Consider the following 5,045-nt stretch of genomic DNA (forward strand, 5'->3'; position numbering starts at 1 on the left):
AAACATTGAAGGGGCAGCTTGTTTCCTCTTGCCTCCTTATAGTAAAATTCAAGAAGAGATGAATTGAAGAAGGAATTGTTAAGCAAAAAGGAAACAATTTAAAGATTTGGAAAATTCTCAGCCTGTCCATATTTCAAAAAATGAGAAAGTGTATTCAGAAGATAACACCAAGGATATGGCTGGACCATCACTTGATAAAGAGATTATGAGATTATATAAGCAGAAACACTGCCAGTTTGAATTGAAGGGTATCAAGACAGGATGAAATAAAGAAAGGTTATTGGACTTCTTAGATTCTACAGGACAGGACAATAAAGATTTTCGGCTGCAAACATGCACTATTCTTCAAGAAAAGAAAAGAATGACAGTGAAAGAAAACAAGCTTATAGATACAGAGAAGAACAGATTGGTGGTTGCCGGAGGCTGGGGGTGGGGGTGGGTGATGGTAGACAGAATGGGTGAATGGGGTCAAAACGTACAAACTTCCAGTATGGGCTTCCCTGGTGGCGCAGTGGTTGAGAGTCCACCTGCCAATCCTGGCGGCGCAGGTTCAGGTCCTAGTCCAGGAGGATCCCGTGTGCCGCAGAGCGGCTGGGCCCATGAGCCATGGCTGCTGGCCCATGAGCCAGGGCTGCTGAGCCTGTGCTCTGGAGCCCCTGAGCCACAGCTACTGGGCCCATGGACCACAGCTACTGAGGCCCGTGTGCCTGGAGCCCATGCTCCACAGCGGAAGGGGCCACCGTGGTGAGGGGCCAGTGCACCGCAACGAAGAGTAGCCCCCCACTCGCCGCAACTAGAGAAAGCCCGTGTGCAGCAACGAGGACCCAATGTAGCCAAAAATAAATAAATAAAATTTTTAAATAAAATAACTAAGTCATGAGGGTGTAACGTACAGCATGGTAACTATAGTTAACACTGTATTGCATACTTGAAAGTTGCTAAGAGTAGATCTTAAAATTTTTCATCACAATAAAAAAAATTTTGTAATTGCAGATGCTGAGGGATCTTAACTAGACTTACTGTGGTGATCATTTCACTATATATACAAATATCAAATCATGTTGTACACCTGAAACTAATATTATCTTGTATATCAGTTATACCTCAATTTAAAACAAAGGAAAGAATCGCCCTGCATACAATTCAGAGATCATTAAGGCCACCACTTTGGTTTCAACAGGCCATATGGCTCCCGACTGAAGCTGTGGGGCTGGGGTCACCCAGAACCTTCAAGGCTAGATTCTCTCACCTGGAAGAGGCTTGGGGAAATGACCTCCACCTGACAGAGTTCTGAGGGCATGACCCCTGCCCTGCACAGCTGCAGGAGCAGAACTGTTACCTCAATGGTTCCAGAAGGCAAAGCATCAAACAAAAGAGGATTATTCTGAGACTTATAATCTGATGGAATTCACCATGCTAGTTTTTGACCTGCTTGTGACTCATCACCGCTTCCTTCTTTCCTACTTCTCCCTTTTGGAATGGGGGTGTCTGTACTATGCTCGTCCCACAATTGTATTTTGGAAGCACAGAGCTTGTCTGGTTTCACAACTTTACAGCTGGAGAGGAATTTTTGCCTCAGATAACTCATCCCTCGATTAACACTGATATCTGATTTTCTATTTAGATGAGACTTTGGACTTTGAATTTAGAATTAATTCTCAAAAGATTTAAGGCTTGGGGCTACTGGAATGGTGTGAATATATTTTGCATGTGAGAATGGCATGAATTTTGTGGAGCCAGGAGTGGAACAGTATGGACTGAACCGTGTCTTTCCAAAATTCACATGCTGAAGTCCAAACCACAAATGTGATGGCAGCTGGAGGTGGAGACAGATTTCAATGAGGTCATGAAGGTGTGACCCTTATGATTAAGGCCCTTATAAGAAGAGACATCAGAGAGCTTGCTTCCTCTCTCTCCACCATGTGAGAACAGTGAGAAGGTAGCCTTCTGCAACCCAGGAAGAGAGCCCTTACCAGGGAACTGAATCCTCATAGTGGACTTCCCAACCTCCAGAAATGTGAGAAATAAAAGCGTGTTGTTTAAGCCACTCAGTCTATGGTATTTTGTTACGACACCCAGTGCTCATTAATACAAGTTTTGTCCAAGTTTCTTTGTATTTCCTTCTTTGTTTGTATTTCTTTCTTTATTTTGTCCAAGTTTCTCTGTATATCTTTTATTTATATTTTTTCCATTTTTCCTTTCCTGCCCTGCACTTGACAGATCAGATTTCCTTTGATGGGTTTAAATTCATACATCCTTCAATTTTTTTCTGGTTGCTGCCTCTCCTTTCATTTTTTAAAAATTTAACAATATCTCTATCTTCCTGAAATACAGAATAGATACTTAAATATATTCTATCTTCCATGGTACCCAAGCCCTTCCATGGCCTTCTCCCCCAGCAAGTTCTTTTTTTCACTAGACTTAAAAAAAAAATGCAAAACAGACTAATAAAGAACTATTCTTAAAGAAAATATAGGAGCATATATTTATGGTCTTAGGATAGGGAAAAATACTCTTAAGCCAGTTCCTCTCCCCAAAATGTGAGTAATGCTAACTTTTTGCATTATTTTAGATAGTCAATGAACCAGAGTCAAGTACCAATTGAGTGGTTTCTTTTTCTCACTGTTTTGAAATTTAGATAACCAGGTCTGAAAGAATCAACTGAAGCTTTACTCAGACAGAAACCATGTCTTATTTTGGCCTTGAAGTTTTGGAGACTAATAAGCAAATTCTGAACTCTATCTCAAGTTAATTCATACTCTGTGGAGCTCAGACTCCTGGCAGCAGGTCCACCTGAGCAGAGAGAGCAAATAAGCTTACCCTTCCCCCTCTATTTCAACCTCCGCGTCCTCAGGCATACACGGGTTTTAGGGGGTTTGCAGCAAGCAAGTCGTAGTGTACTAAAAATCACACTGGGAGCTTCGGGGTTGGTGAACAGAGCGGAAATTCAGGAGGAGTGGCGTGCCTGGGGAGTACCTGGGACATCCCGGCCCTTCCCACACACTTCGCCCTGCCTCACGTATCTCTTCACCGGGCTGCTGATTCTTAATATGCTTAAGGGCTCACCTTTCCGCAGAAAAACTTCTTTCTGGAATAGGCATGGCCTCCTTCTCTCCATCTGAGCGTTGGACCCACTGTCAGAGCGGATGGGCAGAGATGCTGCAGAACCTCCGGGCGCCAGGCCATCTCCCAGGCGCGAGCTACAACTCCCGGGGGCGGCTGCAGACGGCCGCTGACGCCGCGACGCGCCTGCGCAGTGGCCGAGGCTGCGGTTTGAGGTTCCCGCCAATTCTCTGGGCAATCCGGCCAGGGACGAGTTCCGCACTCTGTGGAGGCGTTGGACGCAGCCCAGCTGCCCAAGCTGCTTAAGCTTTATTACCGGAGGCTCTTTCCATAGGCCCAGTACTGTCGCTGGCTCAACTTTGGTGGAGTGATAAAGAATTACTTTCGGCACCGTAAATATTCATTTACGTTGGAAGGATATTTACGTTCACTACCAATCCTTCAACAACCAGAGTGATCTGGAAAAGAGGATGTAGACAAATGTTCTAAGTGCTGGGCTCTCATGACATCGGTCATATGCACCATCGACAGAGCCCTGAAGGAGGATTTGGGATTTTTTTTTTTTTTTTTTTTTTTTTTTTGCGGTACGCGGACCTCTCACTGTTGTGGCCTCTCGCGTTGCGGAGCACAGGCTCCGGAAGCGCAGGCTCAGCAGCCATGGCTCACGGGCCCAGCCGCTCCGCGGCATGTGGGATCTTCCCGGACCAGGGCACAAACCCATGTCCCCTGCATCGGCAGGCGGGCTCTCAACCACTGCGCCACCAGGGAAGCCCGAGGATTTGGGATTTAAGCATCGTCTCTGGGTATATTCTGGAAGGAGAGGTGTTCATTGCTGGGTCTGGGATGAATCCTAAAATTGCCCTCGGAAGTAGTTTCTGGGGTAGTTGAGTATTTGAGCCTTGTTAAGGGTGGCCAAGACGTTACAAAGAAAGTTCACCTAAGTGAAAAGATTAACCCTTTTGTCAGAAAATCTATAAACATAATAAAAAGAATACATTGACGAATATGTCTTGATCAAGATATACTTGAAAATAAAGCTGGAATAAGATTGTAGGCCTTGTTTCTGAAACAATTCATGATGAACATCAACAAAGCTTCCAAAATCATCACCGTTCGCTTCAGGGTTGGGAGCATTTGAAGAAGGTAGCCAGCAGGTGTCAGAATAACATCGAAAATGACAAATGTGGACCCTGGCTATAGTGAAAGATCGCGCTCCAGTACTGTTTTCCACAGCTGGATATCAGTGTTAGCAAAGGAATCAACCATTGACTGAAGAGGCCTTTTAGTGGTCAACCTAAAACAGATTGCACTGTGCTTATTGATTTACAGAAAGTAGATCAGTTTGATCCATTTACTGTACCAACCATAAGCGCCATGTGCCGTGAATTGGATACTATTTCCACTAGTGAATAGGAAAAAGAGAAGGAAGCTGAATCTGATATTAAGCATAGAATCAGAGATTATAAGAAGACCAGCCTAGCTCCTTACGTAAAAGTTTCTGAACAGTTTCTTGAAAGTTTAAGTAAATCAACAAAAGGAGAAGTTATTGAGAAGAGTGATTTACAAAAACACTTGTGAAGATAACAACTCCCTTCAAAGTAGTGTGGATATCTTCTACCTTCAACCAAGAATCAAATACTTCAAGATCCATTTAATAAATATGGCAGAGCCACATATGCATTTTATGCTCAAAGCAATCTTTTTTTTTAAAGAAATAATTATGTTGAAAAGATTCCTGAGACCACCAAAGGAGAGTGTCAAGTTTCCTGGAAGGAGCCATAATGGGAAGAATAAGTGGATTGCAGATAAATGTGTAAAATTTAATATTGTACAAAGATAATTCTAAGATTTCTGATATGAATACACAGTTCTCCTGGTTGCCGTATACAGAGGTAAGTGAGCAGTAATATGTCTAAAACTTTAATCTCAGTTCACTGGATACACCCTCCATATTTCTGGAATGGATGTTCTAAGTGAATGAG

At 43.4% G+C, this 5,045-nt stretch overlaps 1 pseudogene; it reads left to right on the plus strand.

Annotated features, from left to right (window-relative positions):
- The first annotated feature begins 333 nt into the window (after positions 1–333).
- LOC132427877 (DNA primase small subunit-like) lies at positions 334–4,641 on the plus strand (annotated as a pseudogene).
- Positions 4,642–5,045: the final 404 nt, after the last annotated feature.

The sequence above is a fragment of the Delphinus delphis genome, chromosome 7, assembly GCF_949987515.2.
Source record: "Delphinus delphis chromosome 7, mDelDel1.2, whole genome shotgun sequence".
Taxonomy (NCBI): domain Eukaryota; kingdom Metazoa; phylum Chordata; class Mammalia; order Artiodactyla; family Delphinidae; genus Delphinus; species Delphinus delphis.